This window comes from Somniosus microcephalus, chromosome 6, assembly GCF_052327205.1.
Source record: "Somniosus microcephalus isolate GS21.2 chromosome 6, FLI_Smic_1.0, whole genome shotgun sequence".
Lineage (NCBI taxonomy): Eukaryota > Metazoa > Chordata > Chondrichthyes > Squaliformes > Somniosidae > Somniosus > Somniosus microcephalus.
In genome coordinates this window covers 52,009,347-52,030,726 of record NC_140992.1, presented here as the reverse complement: position 1 = coordinate 52,030,726, position 21,380 = coordinate 52,009,347, and positions in this window count along the sequence as shown.

The following is a 21,380-nucleotide window of genomic DNA, read 5'->3' as shown; positions in this document are numbered from 1 at the left end:
TCCCGCCATTCCAGGTATCAGCCTGGTGAATCGCCGTTGCACTCTTTCCATGGCAAGAACATCCTTCCGCAGATGGGGCGACCAAAACTGTACACAATACTCCAGATGCGGTCTCACCAGCACCTTGTACAGCTGTAGTAAGGTATTCCTATTCCTATACTCGAACCCCCTTGATATGAAGGCCAACATACCATTTGCCTTCTTAATCGCCTGTTGCACCTGCATGCTCTCCTTCAGTGACTGGTGCACAAGAACACCCAGGTCCCTCTGCACTTCCCCATCTCCCAATCTATTGCCGTTTAGATAATAATCTACCCTCCTGTTTTTACCCCCAAAGTGGATAACCTCGCATTTATCCACATTATAGTGCATCTGCCACGTATCTGCCCATTCCCCCAACCTGTCCAAATCGCACTGTAGCCTCCTGACATCCTCATCAGAGCCCACCCCTCCTCCTAGTTTAGTGTCGTCAGCGAATTTGGAAATATTGCATCCAATTCCCTGATCCAGATCATTTATATATATTGTGAACAGCTGGGGTCCCAGGACAGATCCTTGCGGCACCCCGCTGGTCACTGCCTGCCACTCCGAAAACGAGCCGTTTATTCCAACTCTCTGTTTTCTATCCGCCAGCCAGTTCTCTATCCACGTTAATACTTTGCCCCCAATCCCATGAGCCTTAATTTTGCATGATAATCTTTTGTGTGGAACCTTATCGAAGGCTTTCTGGAAGTCAAGGTACACCACATCCACTGGCTCTCCCCCATCTATTTTACCAGTTACTTCCTCAAAAAATTCCAGCAGATTAGTCAAACACGATTTACCCTTTGTAAATCCATGTTGACTCTGTCCGATCCTTTCCCCATTTGTCAAGTGCTCCGCTATTTTATCCTTAATAATGGACTCTAGCATTCTGCCCACAACCGATGTAAGGCTTACTGGTCTATAATTCCCTGCTTTCTCTCTACCCCCCTTTTTAAATATTGGGGTAACATTAGCTACCCTCCAATCCACGGGTACTGTTCCCGAGTCAATGGAGTTCCGGAAGATGATCCTTAGAGCATCTGCTATCTCCAGGGCCACCTCCTTAAGTACCCTAGGATGTAGTTTATCAGGCCCCGGGGATTTGTCGGCCTTCAGTCCCCTCAACTTACCCAGCACCATATCCCTAGAGATACTAATTTCTGTCAGCTCCTCCCTCTCATTAGTCCCTATGTTTGCCGATATTCCTGGGAGGTTATTTGTGTCCTCCTTTGTGAATACAGAACCAAAGTATGAGTTTAATTGGTCTGCCATTTCCTTATTCTCCATTATATATTCTCCCGAATCGGACTGCAAGGGACCGACTTGGAATTTTACCAGTCTTTTCCTCCTGATATACCGATAAAAGCTTTTGCAGTCTGTCTTTATGTTTGCTGCAAGTTTACTTTCGCATTCTATTTTCCCCTTCCTGATTAATCCCTTTGTCCTCTTTTGCTGTATCTTGTACTGCCCCCAATCTTCCGGTCTGGTGCTTTTTTTTGCCAGTTGATATGCCCTTTTTTTTGATTTTATGCTGTCCCTAATTTCCCTCGTTATCCACGGTTGAGTCACCTTTTTAGGTCACCAGCTCCTATAACTAAACACTGCACACAATTTCTTCAATAGGGTTTATCATTTTACTGGCTTACACAAATACCATCAAACTAATTATCACCCAGGTGTGGAACCACAGTGCCTGCCTTAAGTGCTCTCTTACATACTCTAGTGCTCCTATGAGGTGCTCCCCCAGTGGCTTCAGCACAGGAAGTGGAAGACTATTGTGGCTCAGAAGCGAGCTCTTGGGATGCATACGGCTGGCGACCTCTAGGAACCCGAGTCCGAGAGGGCGCGGCTGCAAACTGCAGCAACTTAGCAGCTGTGCGGCCAGTCTGGCCCTACTGGCTTTCTGGCACCAGAGTGGGCATTAGTTGAGAGGGTGGTGATGGCACAGAGATGCTGTCATCCTGAAGGAGGGCACCATATTCCATTCTTATTGCACGACTGCCCCAGCTACCGGTCCACTGCTCAGCACTCCTACTGATCTGTGGGAGAACCGACTGTAGGAGATCCGTGATCTAATTCAAGCATCTAGTTATTCAGTCGCCCAGTCTGTCAACGGCAGAGGAGATCTCCGAGAGTTGCTACTACTGGTGCCATAAACTCCTGCAAAGCAGGTCCAGCTGCAGCATCCATTGAGGTGACCACATACTCTGTAGTTGACTGCAGAGTAGCAGACCCTACAGAGCTAGAATCCAAGCTTGCCCTCTGGAGTGCCATTTCCTGGGTTGTCCTTTCCACTTGAAGCTGCCCTTGCTCACTTGCACTCTGTGAATGGCCCTGTGCATCTGTACCACCAGGGTTGTTGGTAGGAAAGGTAAGAGTGAGTGACAGTGCATCTTCAGGAGGGTCGTCGCTCTCTGTCTGTGCAGCTACCGATCCTAAGTCATCCGAAGATTGTAGATAAAAAGGGCAGATGAATAAAGGTTAGTATGCAATCACTAGTCCAGTGGAGAAGCGTAGTCTTGACGGCAGAGGTGCCTGGGAATTTGGAAGCTAAGTTTAAGTGAAGAGCCAATGCTCACTGATGAGAACAAAGAACAGGCATGGTCGGGAGGTGGGCAGTGGGCTCAGGTAACTTTAACCTTGCAGCTTGAACTTGCAGTTAGGGATAAAATGCACCCACTATTAGAGCCAGGGGAACTTAAACAGCAGAAGAGAGGAGACTGGGGGAGAAAGAGCAAAGAATGGCAACAGACGGCAAAGGAGCTCCCTAGGGAGCTGCCAGCCCAGGAGCCATCTTGTAAAAAAAAGGAAGTGTAAGCAGATGAGAGGCAGTGCATTGCAGCACCAGGTTGTCGTGTGAATAGAAGAAATAGGAGCAGAAGTAGGCCATACGGCCCCTTGAGCATATCTTCGACCTCAACTGCACTTCCCACCTAATCCCCATATCCCATAATTCCCCCAGAGTCCAAAATTCTATCTATTTCTGCCTTGAATATACTCAACCACTCAGCATCTAGAGTCTTTTGGGGTAGAGAATCCAAAGATTCACAACCCTCCGAGTGAAGAAATTCCTCCTCATCTCAGTCTTAAATGGCCGACCCCCTAAACTGAGACTATGCCCTCTAGTTCCAGACTCTCTAGCCAGGGGAAACCACCTCTCGCCATCTACCCTGTCAATCCCCCTCAGAATCTTAAATGTTTCAATGAGATCATGAACGCAGGCTTTTTTACAGAGGCCATTATCGGGAGCGGTGAGAGCGGAGGTTCAGTGGAGTATTTAAACTCACTTTCGCGGGCCTAACAATCTCGCAGACCGGCGGCGGCGTTCCAGAGCCATGTCATGATTCAAAACGTGACGCGGGCAGGAGGAAGCAGCTGATTGGGTGAGTACTTATACTACTGTATAGTTTGACAGTTAAGGTTCATAGTTTATAAAGTTTAGAAGGTCTTAATTTTGTGGTTATAGTTTCTAAGGTCTCTGTTGTGTAGCGGGGAGTGCTAGGACACAAGGGTCCTTGAGTATATCATTTAATTGTAGTATAATTGGTGGTATTGATTTAATTTTAATTAATTAAAGGGTAAGTCATGGCAGCAAAGCTCGACCCCATGGCATGCTCCCCCTGCACTATGTGGGAAATCAGGGACACTTCCTGTGTGTCCCTGACGACCATGTGTGTGGGAAGTGTATCCAGCTGCAGCTATTGGCAGACCGCATTGCAGCGCTGGAGCTGCGAATGGATACATACTGGAGCATTCGCGCTGCTGAGGACGTCGTGGATATCACTTTTAATCAGTTGGTCACACTGCAGGTAAAGGCTGCACAGGCAGGAAGGGAATGGGTGACCACCAGGCAGAGTAGTAGGCACAGGCAGGTAGTGCAGGGGTCCCCTGTGGCCATCCCACTCTCAAACAGATATATCACTTTGGATATTGCTGGGGAGGATGGCTTATCAGGGGAAGACAGCAGCAACCAACTTCCTGGCAACATGGGTGGTTCTGTTGCATGGGACGGGAGGAAAAAGAACGGGAGAGCTATAGTGATAGGGGATTCTATTGTAAGGGGAATAGATAGGCATTTCTGAGGCTGCAAACGAGACTCCAGGATGGTATGTTGCCTCCCTAGTGCAAGGGTCAAGGATGTCTCGGAGCATCTGCAAGGCATTCTGGAGGGGGAGGGTGAACAGCCAATTGTCCTGGTGCATATAGCTACCAACGATATAGGTAAAAAACACGGGATAAGTTCCTAAAAGCTGAATATAGGGAGTTAAGAGGTAAATTAAAAAATAGGACCTCAAAGGTAGTAATCTCAGGATTGCTACCAGTGCCACGAGCTAGTCAGAGTAGAAATAGAAGGATATTTCAGATGAATACGTGGCTAGAAGAATGGTGCAAGGGGGAGGGATTCAAATTCATGGGACATTGGAACCGGTTCTGGGGGAGGTGGGACCAGTACAAACTGGATGGTTTGCACCTGGGCAGGACTGGGACCGATATCCTGGGGGAGTGTTTGCTAGTGCTGTTGGGGAGGGTTTAAACTAAAATGGCAGGGGGTTGGGAACCTGTGCAGGGAGACAGAGGAAAGGGAAACAAGGATAGAAGCAAAAGACAGGAAGGAGAAAAGCAAAAGTGGAAGTCAGAGAAATCAAGGCCTAGAAATTCACTTGGGCGCGGGCAGCTCGCTCGCGCCCAAAAGTTAGCGCTGGGCGGGGAGGCATTAGCGCATGCCGTATATTCGTCTTCTGCGCCCCAATTCAGAAGCGGGCGCTATACCAGGGTGTGCCCGCCTCCGTTTGGGGCGCTGCAACTGAATATCGGCGCGCTAGTTGCCGCAGCGCCACCCGATGCGGTGCGGCAGGCTGCGGTACTGCAGGCCTCCTCCTTCTCTTAAGGCAAGTTTTTGTTGTTGTTCCAAGACCCTGTTTGCAATTTTCAGGTACAAGTAGGCGGAGCATGCGAGGTGCACCTTCATCCATTTGTACTAGGTGGTGAGTGGCCTAACCACACAGTCATCCTTAAAGGGATGGTTGGGGGCGCCTACAGAATAGGCCGTTAAATGTATTCAAGGCTGGGAGGATTTTTGTGGGCTCAGGAGGAGCAGGAATGCAGCTAGAGTTCTGTTAGTAGCTCATTCAAGAGCACTTCAGCTGAACAATCCCTGCCCCCTTGCACTAACAGTTATGTCCAACATCTCTCAGAAACCAACATTGATATGCATGTCAACTAACAGTGCAGGGTCATAGAAACATAGAAACATAGAGATAGGAACAGGAGTAGGCCATTCGGCCCTTCGAGCCTGCTCCGCCATTCAATGAGATCATGGCTGATCTTCGTCTGAGATCATAGCTGATCTTACCAGTTCAGTACCCCGTCCCCGCCTTTTCTCCGTAACCCTTAATCCCCTTAGCCTTCAGAAATATATCCAATTCTCTCTTGAAAATATTTATTGAATTAGCCTTCGCAGCCCTCTGTGGCAGGGAATTCCACAGGCTCACCACTCTTTGAGTGAAGAAATTCTTCCTCATCTCTGTTTTAAATGATTTGCCCGCTATTTTTAGACTGTGGCCCCTGGTTCTGTGCTCCCCGGCCATTGGAAACATTCTCTCTGAATTCAGCCTGTCCAGGCCTGCCATAATTTTATATGTTTCGATGAGATCCCCTCTCAATCTTCTAAACTCCAGTGAGTACAAGCCCAAACTATTTAATCTCTCTTCGTAGGTCATTCCCGCCATTCCAGGTATCAGCCTGGTGAATCGCCGTTGCACTCTTTCCATGGCAAGAACATCCTTCCGCAGATGGGGCGACCAAAACTGTACACAATACTCCAGATGCGGTCTCACCAGCACCTTGTACAGCTGTAGTAAGGTATTCCTATTCCTATACTCGAACCCCCTTGATATGAAGGCCAACATACCATTTGCCTTCTTAATCGCCTGTTGCACCTGCATGCTCTCCTTCAGTGACTGGTGCACAAGAACACCCAGGTCCCTCTGCACTTCCCCATCTCCCAATCTATTGCCGTTTAGATAATAATCTACCCTCCTGTTTTTACCCCCAAAGTGGATAACCTCGCATTTATCCACATTATAGTGCATCTGCCACGTATCTGCCCATTCCCCCAACCTGTCCAAATCGCACTGTAGCCTCCTGACATCCTCATCAGAGCCCACCCCTCCTCCTAGTTTAGTGTCGTCAGCGAATTTGGAAATATTGCATCCAATTCCCTGATCCAGATCATTTATATATATTGTGAACAGCTGGGGTCCCAGGACAGATCCTTGCGGCACCCCGCTGGTCACTGCCTGCCACTCCGAAAACGAGCCGTTTATTCCAACTCTCTGTTTTCTATCCGCCAGCCAGTTCTCTATCCACGTTAATACTTTGCCCCCAATCCCATGAGCCTTAATTTTGCATGATAATCTTTTGTGTGGAACCTTATCGAAGGCTTTCTGGAAGTCAAGGTACACCACATCCACTGGCTCTCCCCCATCTATTTTACCAGTTACTTCCTCAAAAAATTCCAGCAGATTAGTCAAACACGATTTACCCTTTGTAAATCCATGTTGACTCTGTCCGATCCTTTCCCCATTTGTCAAGTGCTCCGCTATTTTATCCTTAATAATGGACTCTAGCATTCTGCCCACAACCGATGTAAGGCTTACTGGTCTATAATTCCCTGCTTTCTCTCTACCCCCCTTTTTAAATATTGGGGTAACATTAGCTACCCTCCAATCCACGGGTACTGTTCCCGAGTCAATGGAGTTCCGGAAGATGATCCTTAGAGCATCTGCTATCTCCAGGGCCACCTCCTTAAGTACCCTAGGATGTAGTTTATCAGGCCCCGGGGATTTGTCGGCCTTCAGTCCCCTCAACTTACCCAGCACCATATCCCTAGAGATACTAATTTCTGTCAGCTCCTCCCTCTCATTAGTCCCTATGTTTGCCGATATTCCTGGGAGGTTATTTGTGTCCTCCTTTGTGAATACAGAACCAAAGTATGAGTTTAATTGGTCTGCCATTTCCTTATTCTCCATTATATATTCTCCCGAATCGGACTGCAAGGGACCGACTTGGAATTTTACCAGTCTTTTCCTCCTGATATACCGATAAAAGCTTTTGCAGTCTGTCTTTATGTTTGCTGCAAGTTTACTTTCGCATTCTATTTTCCCCTTCCTGATTAATCCCTTTGTCCTCTTTTGCTGTATCTTGTACTGCCCCCAATCTTCCGGTCTGGTGCTTTTTTTTGCCAGTTGATATGCCCTTTTTTTTGATTTTATGCTGTCCCTAATTTCCCTCGTTATCCACGGTTGAGTCACCTTTTTAGGTCACCAGCTCCTATAACTAAACACTGCACACAATTTCTTCAATAGGGTTTATCATTTTACTGGCTTACACAAATACCATCAAACTAATTATCACCCAGGTGTGGAACCACAGTGCCTGCCTTAAGTGCTCTCTTACATACTCTAGTGCTCCTATGAGGTGCTCCCCCAGTGGCTTCAGCACAGGAAGTGGAAGACTATTGTGGCTCAGAAGCGAGCTCTTGGGATGCATACGGCTGGCGACCTCTAGGAACCCGAGTCCGAGAGGGCGCGGCTGCAAACTGCAGCAACTTAGCAGCTGTGCGGCCAGTCTGGCCCTACTGGCTTTCTGGCACCAGAGTGGGCATTAGTTGAGAGGGTGGTGATGGCACAGAGATGCTGTCATCCTGAAGGAGGGCACCATATTCCATTCTTATTGCACGACTGCCCCAGCTACCGGTCCACTGCTCAGCACTCCTACTGATCTGTGGGAGAACCGACTGTAGGAGATCCGTGATCTAATTCAAGCATCTAGTTATTCAGTCGCCCAGTCTGTCAACGGCAGAGGAGATCTCCGAGAGTTGCTACTACTGGTGCCATAAACTCCTGCAAAGCAGGTCCAGCTGCAGCATCCATTGAGGTGACCACATACTCTGTAGTTGACTGCAGAGTAGCAGACCCTACAGAGCTAGAATCCAAGCTTGCCCTCTGGAGTGCCATTTCCTGGGTTGTCCTTTCCACTTGAAGCTGCCCTTGCTCACTTGCACTCTGTGAATGGCCCTGTGCATCTGTACCACCAGGGTTGTTGGTAGGAAAGGTAAGAGTGAGTGACAGTGCATCTTCAGGAGGGTCGTCGCTCTCTGTCTGTGCAGCTACCGATCCTAAGTCATCCGAAGATTGTAGATAAAAAGGGCAGATGAATAAAGGTTAGTATGCAATCACTAGTCCAGTGGAGAAGCGTAGTCTTGACGGCAGAGGTGCCTGGGAATTTGGAAGCTAAGTTTAAGTGAAGAGCCAATGCTCACTGATGAGAACAAAGAACAGGCATGGTCGGGAGGTGGGCAGTGGGCTCAGGTAACTTTAACCTTGCAGCTTGAACTTGCAGTTAGGGATAAAATGCACCCACTATTAGAGCCAGGGGAACTTAAACAGCAGAAGAGAGGAGACTGGGGGAGAAAGAGCAAAGAATGGCAACAGACGGCAAAGGAGCTCCCTAGGGAGCTGCCAGCCCAGGAGCCATCTTGTAAAAAAAAGGAAGTGTAAGCAGATGAGAGGCAGTGCATTGCAGCACCAGGTTGTCGTGTGAATAGAAGAAATAGGAGCAGAAGTAGGCCATACGGCCCCTTGAGCATATCTTCGACCTCAACTGCACTTCCCACCTAATCCCCATATCCCATAATTCCCCCAGAGTCCAAAATTCTATCTATTTCTGCCTTGAATATACTCAACCACTCAGCATCTAGAGTCTTTTGGGGTAGAGAATCCAAAGATTCACAACCCTCCGAGTGAAGAAATTCCTCCTCATCTCAGTCTTAAATGGCCGACCCCCTAAACTGAGACTATGCCCTCTAGTTCCAGACTCTCTAGCCAGGGGAAACCACCTCTCGCCATCTACCCTGTCAATCCCCCTCAGAATCTTAAATGTTTCAATGAGATCATGAACGCAGGCTTTTTTACAGAGGCCATTATCGGGAGCGGTGAGAGCGGAGGTTCAGTGGAGTATTTAAACTCACTTTCGCGGGCCTAACAATCTCGCAGACCGGCGGCGGCGTTCCAGAGCCATGTCATGATTCAAAACGTGACGCGGGCAGGAGGAAGCAGCTGATTGGGTGAGTACTTATACTACTGTATAGTTTGACAGTTAAGGTTCATAGTTTATAAAGTTTAGAAGGTCTTAATTTTGTGGTTATAGTTTCTAAGGTCTCTGTTGTGTAGCGGGGAGTGCTAGGACACAAGGGTCCTTGAGTATATCATTTAATTGTAGTATAATTGGTGGTATTGATTTAATTTTAATTAATTAAAGGGTAAGTCATGGCAGCAAAGCTCGACCCCATGGCATGCTCCCCCTGCACTATGTGGGAAATCAGGGACACTTCCTGTGTGTCCCTGACGACCATGTGTGTGGGAAGTGTATCCAGCTGCAGCTATTGGCAGACCGCATTGCAGCGCTGGAGCTGCGAATGGATACATACTGGAGCATTCGCGCTGCTGAGGACGTCGTGGATATCACTTTTAATCAGTTGGTCACACTGCAGGTAAAGGCTGCACAGGCAGGAAGGGAATGGGTGACCACCAGGCAGAGTAGTAGGCACAGGCAGGTAGTGCAGGGGTCCCCTGTGGCCATCCCACTCTCAAACAGATATATCACTTTGGATATTGCTGGGGAGGATGGCTTATCAGGGGAAGACAGCAGCAACCAACTTCCTGGCAACATGGGTGGTTCTGTTGCATGGGACGGGAGGAAAAAGAACGGGAGAGCTATAGTGATAGGGGATTCTATTGTAAGGGGAATAGATAGGCATTTCTGAGGCTGCAAACGAGACTCCAGGATGGTATGTTGCCTCCCTAGTGCAAGGGTCAAGGATGTCTCGGAGCATCTGCAAGGCATTCTGGAGGGGGAGGGTGAACAGCCAATTGTCCTGGTGCATATAGCTACCAACGATATAGGTAAAAAACACGGGATAAGTTCCTAAAAGCTGAATATAGGGAGTTAAGAGGTAAATTAAAAAATAGGACCTCAAAGGTAGTAATCTCAGGATTGCTACCAGTGCCACGAGCTAGTCAGAGTAGAAATAGAAGGATATTTCAGATGAATACGTGGCTAGAAGAATGGTGCAAGGGGGAGGGATTCAAATTCATGGGACATTGGAACCGGTTCTGGGGGAGGTGGGACCAGTACAAACTGGATGGTTTGCACCTGGGCAGGACTGGGACCGATATCCTGGGGGAGTGTTTGCTAGTGCTGTTGGGGAGGGTTTAAACTAAAATGGCAGGGGGTTGGGAACCTGTGCAGGGAGACAGAGGAAAGGGAAACAAGGATAGAAGCAAAAGACAGGAAGGAGAAAAGCAAAAGTGGAAGTCAGAGAAATCAAGGCCTAGAAATTCACTTGGGCGCGGGCAGCTCGCTCGCGCCCAAAAGTTAGCGCTGGGCGGGGAGGCATTAGCGCATGCCGTATATTCGTCTTCTGCGCCCCAATTCAGAAGCGGGCGCTATACCAGGGTGTGCCCGCCTCCGTTTGGGGCGCTGCAACTGAATATCGGCGCGCTAGTTGCCGCAGCGCCACCCGATGCGGTGCGGCAGGCTGCGGTACTGCAGGCCTCCTCCTTCTCTTAAGGCAAGTTTTTGTTGTTGTTCCAAGACCCTGTTTGCAATTTTCAGGTACAAGTAGGCGGAGCATGCGAGGTGCACCTTCATCCATTTGTACTAGGTGGTGAGTGGCCTAACCACACAGTCATCCTTAAAGGGATGGTTGGGGGCGCCTACAGAATAGGCCGTTAAATGTATTCAAGGCTGGGAGGATTTTTGTGGGCTCAGGAGGAGCAGGAATGCAGCTAGAGTTCTGTTAGTAGCTCATTCAAGAGCACTTCAGCTGAACAATCCCTGCCCCCTTGCACTAACAGTTATGTCCAACATCTCTCAGAAACCAACATTGATATGCATGTCAACTAACAGTGCAGGGTCATAGAAACATAGAAACATAGAGATAGGAACAGGAGTAGGCCATTCGGCCCTTCGAGCCTGCTCCGCCATTCAATGAGATCATGGCTGATCTTCGTCTGAGATCATAGCTGATCTTACCAGTTCAGTACCCCGTCCCCGCCTTTTCTCCGTAACCCTTAATCCCCTTAGCCTTCAGAAATATATCCAATTCTCTCTTGAAAATATTTATTGAATTAGCCTTCGCAGCCCTCTGTGGCAGGGAATTCCACAGGCTCACCACTCTTTGAGTGAAGAAATTCTTCCTCATCTCTGTTTTAAATGATTTGCCCGCTATTTTTAGACTGTGGCCCCTGGTTCTGTGCTCCCCGGCCATTGGAAACATTCTCTCTGAATTCAGCCTGTCCAGGCCTGCCATAATTTTATATGTTTCGATGAGATCCCCTCTCAATCTTCTAAACTCCAGTGAGTACAAGCCCAAACTATTTAATCTCTCTTCGTAGGTCATTCCCGCCATTCCAGGTATCAGCCTGGTGAATCGCCGTTGCACTCTTTCCATGGCAAGAACATCCTTCCGCAGATGGGGCGACCAAAACTGTACACAATACTCCAGATGCGGTCTCACCAGCACCTTGTACAGCTGTAGTAAGGTATTCCTATTCCTATACTCGAACCCCCTTGATATGAAGGCCAACATACCATTTGCCTTCTTAATCGCCTGTTGCACCTGCATGCTCTCCTTCAGTGACTGGTGCACAAGAACACCCAGGTCCCTCTGCACTTCCCCATCTCCCAATCTATTGCCGTTTAGATAATAATCTACCCTCCTGTTTTTACCCCCAAAGTGGATAACCTCGCATTTATCCACATTATAGTGCATCTGCCACGTATCTGCCCATTCCCCCAACCTGTCCAAATCGCACTGTAGCCTCCTGACATCCTCATCAGAGCCCACCCCTCCTCCTAGTTTAGCGTCGTCAGCGAATTTGGAAATATTGCATCCAATTCCCTGATCCAGATCATTTATATATATTGTGAACAGCTGGGGTCCCAGGACAGATCCTTGCGGCACCCCGCTGGTCACTGCCTGCCACTCCGAAAACGAGCCGTTTATTCCAACTCTCTGTTTTCTATCCGCCAGCCAGTTCTCTATCCACGTTAATACTTTGCCCCCAATCCCATGAGCCTTAATTTTGCATGATAATCTTTTGTGTGGAACCTTATCGAAGGCTTTCTGGAAGTCAAGGTACACCACATCCACTGGCTCTCCCCCATCTATTTTACCAGTTACTTCCTCAAAAAATTCCAGCAGATTAGTCAAACACGATTTACCCTTTGTAAATCCATGTTGACTCTGTCCGATCCTTTCCCCATTTGTCAAGTGCTCCGCTATTTTATCCTTAATAATGGACTCTAGCATTCTGCCCACAACCGATGTAAGGCTTACTGGTCTATAATTCCCTGCTTTCTCTCTACCCCCCTTTTTAAATATTGGGGTAACATTAGCTACCCTCCAATCCACGGGTACTGTTCCCGAGTCAATGGAGTTCCGGAAGATGATCCTTAGAGCATCTGCTATCTCCAGGGCCACCTCCTTAAGTACCCTAGGATGTAGTTTATCAGGCCCCGGGGATTTGTCGGCCTTCAGTCCCCTCAACTTACCCAGCACCATATCCCTAGAGATACTAATTTCTGTCAGCTCCTCCCTCTCATTAGTCCCTATGTTTGCCGATATTCCTGGGAGGTTATTTGTGTCCTCCTTTGTGAATACAGAACCAAAGTATGAGTTTAATTGGTCTGCCATTTCCTTATTCTCCATTATATATTCTCCCGAATCGGACTGCAAGGGACCGACTTGGAATTTTACCAGTCTTTTCCTCCTGATATACCGATAAAAGCTTTTGCAGTCTGTCTTTATGTTTGCTGCAAGTTTACTTTCGCATTCTATTTTCCCCTTCCTGATTAATCCCTTTGTCCTCTTTTGCTGTATCTTGTACTGCCCCCAATCTTCCGGTCTGGTGCTTTTTTTTGCCAGTTGATATGCCCTTTTTTTTGATTTTATGCTGTCCCTAATTTCCCTCGTTATCCACGGTTGAGTCACCTTTTTAGGTCACCAGCTCCTATAACTAAACACTGCACACAATTTCTTCAATAGGGTTTATCATTTTACTGGCTTACACAAATACCATCAAACTAATTATCACCCAGGTGTGGAACCACAGTGCCTGCCTTAAGTGCTCTCTTACATACTCTAGTGCTCCTATGAGGTGCTCCCCCAGTGGCTTCAGCACAGGAAGTGGAAGACTATTGTGGCTCAGAAGCGAGCTCTTGGGATGCATACGGCTGGCGACCTCTAGGAACCCGAGTCCGAGAGGGCGCGGCTGCAAACTGCAGCAACTTAGCAGCTGTGCGGCCAGTCTGGCCCTACTGGCTTTCTGGCACCAGAGTGGGCATTAGTTGAGAGGGTGGTGATGGCACAGAGATGCTGTCATCCTGAAGGAGGGCACCATATTCCATTCTTATTGCACGACTGCCCCAGCTACCGGTCCACTGCTCAGCACTCCTACTGATCTGTGGGAGAACCGACTGTAGGAGATCCGTGATCTAATTCAAGCATCTAGTTATTCAGTCGCCCAGTCTGTCAACGGCAGAGGAGATCTCCGAGAGTTGCTACTACTGGTGCCATAAACTCCTGCAAAGCAGGTCCAGCTGCAGCATCCATTGAGGTGACCACATACTCTGTAGTTGACTGCAGAGTAGCAGACCCTACAGAGCTAGAATCCAAGCTTGCCCTCTGGAGTGCCATTTCCTGGGTTGTCCTTTCCACTTGAAGCTGCCCTTGCTCACTTGCACTCTGTGAATGGCCCTGTGCATCTGTACCACCAGGGTTGTTGGTAGGAAAGGTAAGAGTGAGTGACAGTGCATCTTCAGGAGGGTCGTCGCTCTCTGTCTGTGCAGCTACCGATCCTAAGTCATCCGAAGATTGTAGATAAAAAGGGCAGATGAATAAAGGTTAGTATGCAATCACTAATCCAGTGGAGAAGCGTAGTCTTGACGGCAGAGGTGCCTGGGAATTTGGAAGCTAAGTTTAAGTGAAGAGCCAATGCTCACTGATGAGAACAAAGAACAGGCATGGTCGGGAGGTGGGCAGTGGGCTCAGGTAACTTTAACCTTGCAGCTTGAACTTGCAGTTAGGGATAAAATGCACCCACTATTAGAGCCAGGGGAACTTAAACAGCAGAAGAGAGGAGACTGGGGGAGAAAGAGCAAAGAATGGCAACAGACGGCAAAGGAGCTCCCTAGGGAGCTGCCAGCCCAGGAGCCATCTTGTAAAAAAAAGGAAGTGTAAGCAGATGAGAGGCAGTGCATTGCAGCACCAGGTTGTCGTGTGAATAGAAGAAATAGGAGCAGAAGTAGGCCATACGGCCCCTTGAGCATATCTTCGACCTCAACTGCACTTCCCACCTAATCCCCATATCCCATAATTCCCCCAGAGTCCAAAATTCTATCTATTTCTGCCTTGAATATACTCAACCACTCAGCATCTAGAGTCTTTTGGGGTAGAGAATCCAAAGATTCACAACCCTCCGAGTGAAGAAATTCCTCCTCATCTCAGTCTTAAATGGCCGACCCCCTAAACTGAGACTATGCCCTCTAGTTCCAGACTCTCTAGCCAGGGGAAACCACCTCTCGCCATCTACCCTGTCAATCCCCCTCAGAATCTTAAATGTTTCAATGAGATCATGAACGCAGGCTTTTTTACAGAGGCCATTATCGGGAGCGGTGAGAGCGGAGGTTCAGTGGAGTATTTAAACTCACTTTCGCGGGCCTAACAATCTCGCAGACCGGCGGCGGCGTTCCAGAGCCATGTCATGATTCAAAACGTGACGCGGGCAGGAGGAAGCAGCTGATTGGGTGAGTACTTATACTACTGTATAGTTTGACAGTTAAGGTTCATAGTTTATAAAGTTTAGAAGGTCTTAATTTTGTGGTTATAGTTTCTAAGGTCTCTGTTGTGTAGCGGGGAGTGCTAGGACACAAGGGTCCTTGAGTATATCATTTAATTGTAGTATAATTGGTGGTATTGATTTAATTTTAATTAATTAAAGGGTAAGTCATGGCAGCAAAGCTCGACCCCATGGCATGCTCCCCCTGCACTATGTGGGAAATCAGGGACACTTCCTGTGTGTCCCTGACGACCATGTGTGTGGGAAGTGTATCCAGCTGCAGCTATTGGCAGACCGCATTGCAGCGCTGGAGCTGCGAATGGATACATACTGGAGCATTCGCGCTGCTGAGGACGTCGTGGATATCACTTTTAATCAGTTGGTCACACTGCAGGTAAAGGCTGCACAGGCAGGAAGGGAATGGGTGACCACCAGGCAGAGTAGTAGGCACAGGCAGGTAGTGCAGGGGTCCCCTGTGGCCATCCCACTCTCAAACAGATATATCACTTTGGATATTGCTGGGGAGGATGGCTTATCAGGGGAAGACAGCAGCAACCAACTTCCTGGCAACATGGGTGGTTCTGTTGCATGGGACGGGAGGAAAAAGAACGGGAGAGCTATAGTGATAGGGGATTCTATTGTAAGGGGAATAGATAGGCATTTCTGAGGCTGCAAACGAGACTCCAGGATGGTATGTTGCCTCCCTAGTGCAAGGGTCAAGGATGTCTCGGAGCATCTGCAAGGCATTCTGGAGGGGGAGGGTGAACAGCCAATTGTCCTGGTGCATATAGCTACCAACGATATAGGTAAAAAACACGGGATAAGTTCCTAAAAGCTGAATATAGGGAGTTAAGAGGTAAATTAAAAAATAGGACCTCAAAGGTAGTAATCTCAGGATTGCTACCAGTGCCACGAGCTAGTCAGAGTAGAAATAGAAGGATATTTCAGATGAATACGTGGCTAGAAGAATGGTGCAAGGGGGAGGGATTCAAATTCATGGGACATTGGAACCGGTTCTGGGGGAGGTGGGACCAGTACAAACTGGATGGTTTGCACCTGGGCAGGACTGGGACCGATATCCTGGGGGAGTGTTTGCTAGTGCTGTTGGGGAGGGTTTAAACTAAAATGGCAGGGGGTTGGGAACCTGTGCAGGGAGACAGAGGAAAGGGAAACAAGGATAGAAGCAAAAGACAGGAAGGAGAAAAGCAAAAGTGGAAGTCAGAGAAATCAAGGCCTAGAAATTCACTTGGGCGCGGGCAGCTCGCTCGCGCCCAAAAGTTAGCGCTGGGCGGGGAGGCATTAGCGCATGCCGTATATTCGTCTTCTGCGCCCCAATTCAGAAGCGGGCGCTATACCAGGGTGTGCCCGCCTCCGTTTGGGGCGCTGCAACTGAATATCGGCGTGCTAGTTGCCGCAGCGCCACCCGATGCGGTGCGGCAGGCTGCGGTACTGCAGGCCTCCTCCTTCTCTTAAGGGGGAGGTGCCTGCAACGGCCGGAGCCCCGATCGCGAGTGCCGGCAAAAGAGCCCGGCACAACGGAGAAGTGCCGGGCTCCACGGAAACCAGCCGGCAATGCCGCGGGGGGGGGGGGGGTGGACGAGGCTGGGGAAGGAGGTGCGGGCAGGCGGCCGCCGAAAAAGCGGCCGGCCGCACCTTCAGCTTTAAAGCGCCCCACTATGGCAGCAGGACGGCCCCGTTTTCTGTTCACTGTTTGCGCCTGCTTCGGAGGAGGTGGGTGCAAATAAATATGGGGATCGGCGCGTTACGGGCCACCGCGCACACCGATGACGTCATCGGTCCTGGCGCAGCGCTAACGGCTACCGCCAATACCGCTGCACTCAATTTCCGCGCTACCACCCCGCCGGCGCAAAAGACCTCTTTAGGCGCTAAGTGGGCGCAAGGCCCACTGAATTTCTAGGCCCAAGGGTGTAAATCAAACATGGCCACAGTAAACAATAATTCTAAAAGGTCTAAGAGTGTTAAAAAAACAAGCCTGAAGGCTTTGTGTCTTAATGTGAGGAGCATTCATAATAAGGTGGATGAATTAGCTGCGCAAATAGATGTAAACAGATGTGATATAATTGGGATTACAGAAACATGGCTCCAGGGTGACCAAGGCTGGGAATTCAACATCCAGGGGTATTCAATATTCAGGAAGGACAGGCAAAAAGGAAAAGGCAGTGGGGTAGCATTGCTGGTTAAAGAGGAGATTAACACAATAGTAAGGAAGGATATTAGCTCTGATGCTGTGGAATCTGTATGGGTAGAGCTGAGAAATATCAAGGGGCAGAAAACATTAGTGGGAGTTGTATACAGACCCCCAAATAGTAATGCTGAGGTTGGGGATGGCATTAAATGGGAAATTAGAGATGCGTGCAATAAGGGCACAGCAGTTATCATGGGTGACTTTAATTTACACATAGATTGGTCTAACCAAATTAGTAACAATACTGTGGAAGAGGAATTCCTAGAGTGCATACGGGATGGTTTCCTGGACCAATATGTTGAGGAACCAACTAGAGATCAGGCCATCTTAGACTGGGTATTATGTAATGAGAAAGGTTTAATTAGCAATGTTGTTGTGCGAGGACCCTTGGGGAGGAGCAATCATAATATCTTAGAATTCTTCATTAAGATGGAGAGTGAAGTAGTTGATTCAGAGACTTGGGTACTGAATTTAAATAAAGGAAACTATGATGGTATGAGGCACGAATTGGCTAGGATAGATTGGGGAATGTTACTTAAAGGGTTGACGGCATGGCAAACATTTAAAAATCGCATGGATGAACTACAGAATTTGTTCATCTCTGTTTGACATAAAAATAAAACAAAAAAGGTGACTCAACATTGGCTAACAAAGGAAATTAGGGATAGCATAAGATCCAAGGAGAGGACATATAAATTGTCCAGAAAAAGCAGCAAACCTGAGGATTGGGAGCAGTTTAGGATTCAGCAAAGGAGGACAAAAGAATTAATTAAGAAGGGGAAAATAGATTATGAGAGTAAGCATGCAGGGAACATAAAAACTGACTGTAAAAGCTTCTATAGATATGTGAAGAGAAAAAGATTGGTGAAGTCAAGCGTAGGTCCCTTGCAGTCAGAATCAGGGGAATTTATAATGGGGAACAAAGAAATGGCAGATCAATTAAATACATACTTTGGTTCTGTCTTCACAAAGGAGGACACAAATAACCTCCCAAAGATGTCAGAGAACATAGGGTCTAATGAGAGGGAGGAACTGAATGAAATCAGTATTTGTAGGGAAATGGTGTTGGGGAAATTGAAGGCCGATAAATCCCCAGTGCCTGATAATCTACATCCTAGGGTACTTAAGGAAGTGGCCCTAGAAATAGTAGATGCATTGCTGGTCATCTTCCAAAATTCTATAGACTCTGGAACAGTTCCCATGGATTGGAGGGTAGCTAATGTAACCCCACTATTTAAAAAAGGTGGTAGAGAAAAAACAGGGAATTATAGACTGGTAAGCCTGACATCGGTAGTGGGGAAAATGCTAGAGTCCATTATAAAGGATGTAACAGCAGAGCACTTGGAAAACAGTGACAGGATTGGACAAAGTAAACATGGATTTAAAGAAGGTAAATCATGCTTGACTAATCTACTGGAATTTTTTGAGGATGTAACTGGTAGAATAGATAAGGGAGAACCAGTGGATGTGGTGTATTTGGACTTTCAGAAGGCTTTCGATAAGGTCCCGCACAAGAGACTAGCGTGCAAAGTTAAAGAACATGGGATTTGGGGCAAGGTACTGACTTGGATAGAGAACTGGTTGGCAGACAGGAAGCAAAGAGTTGGAATAAATGGGTCTTTTTCCGAGTGGAAGGCAGTGATTAGTGGGGTACCGCAGGGATCGGTGCTAGGATCCCAGCTATTCACAATATATATTAATGATCTAGACGAGGGAACTAGATGTACTATCTCCAAGTTTGCAGATGGCACAAAGCTGGGTGGGCGTGTGTGCCGTGAGGAGGATGCAGAGAAACTCCAGTATGATTTGGACAGGTTGGGTGATTGGGCAGATGCATGCCAGATGCAATATAATGTGGATAAATGCGAGGTTATCCACTTTGGTGGCAAAAACAGGAAGACAGATTATTGTCTGAATGGCAATAGATTGGGAAAAGGGGACGTGCAACGAGACCTGGGTGTCCTTGTGCACCAGTCTCTGAAGGTAAGCATGCAGGTGCAGCAGGCGGTTAAGAAGGCAAATGGTATGTTGGCCTTCATAGCAAGAGGATTCGAGTACAGGAGCAAGGATGTCTTGCTGCAGTTGTACAGGGCCTTGGTGAGACCACACCTTGAGTATTGTGTGCAGTTTTGGTCACCTTATCTGAGGAAGGATGTTCTTGCCATGGAGGGAGTGCAGCAAAAATTCAGCAGACTGATACCTGGGATGGCAGGAATGCCGTATGAAGAGAATTTGGGTCGATTAGGCTTATATTCGCTAGAGGTTAGAAGAATGAGAGGGGATTTCATTGAAAATTATAAAATTCTAACAGGATTAGACAGACTAGATGCAGGAAGGCTGTTCCCGATGGCAGAAGAGTCCAGAACCAGGGGTCACAGTCCAAGGATAGGGGTAAGCCATTTAGGACTGAGATGAGGAGGAATTTCTTCACCCAGAGAGTGCTGAACCTGTGGAATTCTCTACCACAGAAGGCAGTTGAGGCCAATTCATTAAATATATTCAAGAAGGAGTTAGATATATTTTTTAAGGCTAAGGGGATCAAGGGATATGGGGAGAAGACAGGGACAGGCTACTGAATTTGGATCATCAGCCATGATCACATTGAATGGCGAAGCAGGCTTGAGGGGCCGAATGGCCTACTCCTGCTCCTATCTTCTATGTTTCTACCATCTCTCATTCTTCTAAACTCCAGAGAGTACAGGCTCAATTTACTCAATTTCTCCTCATAGGACAACCCTCTCATCCCAGAGATCAATCTAGTGAACCTTTGTTGCACCACCTCTAAAGCAAGTATGTCCTTCCTCAGATAAGGAGACCAAAACTGCAGTGCCCAGTACTCCCGGTGTGGTCTCACCAATGCTCTGTACAATTGTAATAAGACTTTCTTATTCTTGTACTTCAACCCCCTTGCAATAAAGACCAACATGCCATTTGCCTTTCTAATTGCTTGCTGTACCTGCATGCTAGCTTTCTGTGTTTCCTGTATGAGGACACCTAAATCTCTCTGAACATCAACATTTGAAAGTTTCTCACCAATTAAAAAATATTCTGTTTTTGAATTCTTCCTACCAAAGTGAATAACCTCACATTTCCCCACATTATACGCCATCTGCCACCTTATTGCTCACACACTCAGCCTGTCTATATCCTTTTGCAGGCTCTTTGTGTCCTCCTCACAGCTTACTTTCCCACCTAGCTTTATCATCAGGAAACTTGAATACATTGCACTCGGTCCCTTCATCCAAGTCATTGATATAGATTGTAAATATCTGAGACTCAAGCACTGATTCTTGTGGCACCCTACTAGTTACAGCCTGCCAACTGGAAAATGGCCCGGTTATCCCTACTCTGTTTTCTGTCCGTTAACCAATCCTCCATCCATGCTAATATATTACCCCCAACTCCATGAGCCCTTATCTTGCATAGCAACCTTTTATGTGGCACCTTACTGAATTCCTTTTGGAAGTCCAAATATACTACATCCACTGGTTCCCTTTTATCTATCCTGCCAGTTATAATCCTCAAAAAACTCTACTAAATTTCCCTTTCTTAAAGTCATGTTGACTCTGCCCTGTTACCACTTCCTTAATAATGGATTCCATTTTCCTGACAACTGATGTCAGGCTAACTGGCCTATAGTTCCCAGTTTTCTCTCTCCATCCTTTCTTGAATAGCGGGGTTGCATTTGCTACCTTCCAATCCGCTGGGACCATTCTAGAATCGAAGGAATTTTGGAAGATCATAACCAATGCATCTACTATCTCTGCAGCCACCTCTTTTTGAACTACAGGATGTCGGCCATCAGGTCCAGGGGATTTGTCAGTTTTTAATCCCATTAGTTTCTCAAGTACTTTTTCCTCTACTGATATTAATTACTTTAAGTTCCTCACTATTATTAGCCCTAGTTCCTCACTGTTTTTGGTATACTTTTTGTGTCTTCTACTGTGAAGACAGATACAAAATATTTGTTTAAAGTCTCTGTCATTGCCATACTCCCTATTAAAATTTCTCCACGCTCAGATCTAAGGGACCAACGCTTACTTTTGCTACTCTCAACACCCTCCTGCAGCTTCCTTTGATCCTCAGAATTATCTACTATAGCTCCTATTTTAGTATCATCTTCAAATTTGGACACCACTCTCTCTAGCCCTGTATCCAAATCATTGATGTACACAATAAATAGCAGTGCCAGAACAGAACCCTGTGGGGCACCATAGCCCACATCTAACCATTCTTTATAAACTGCC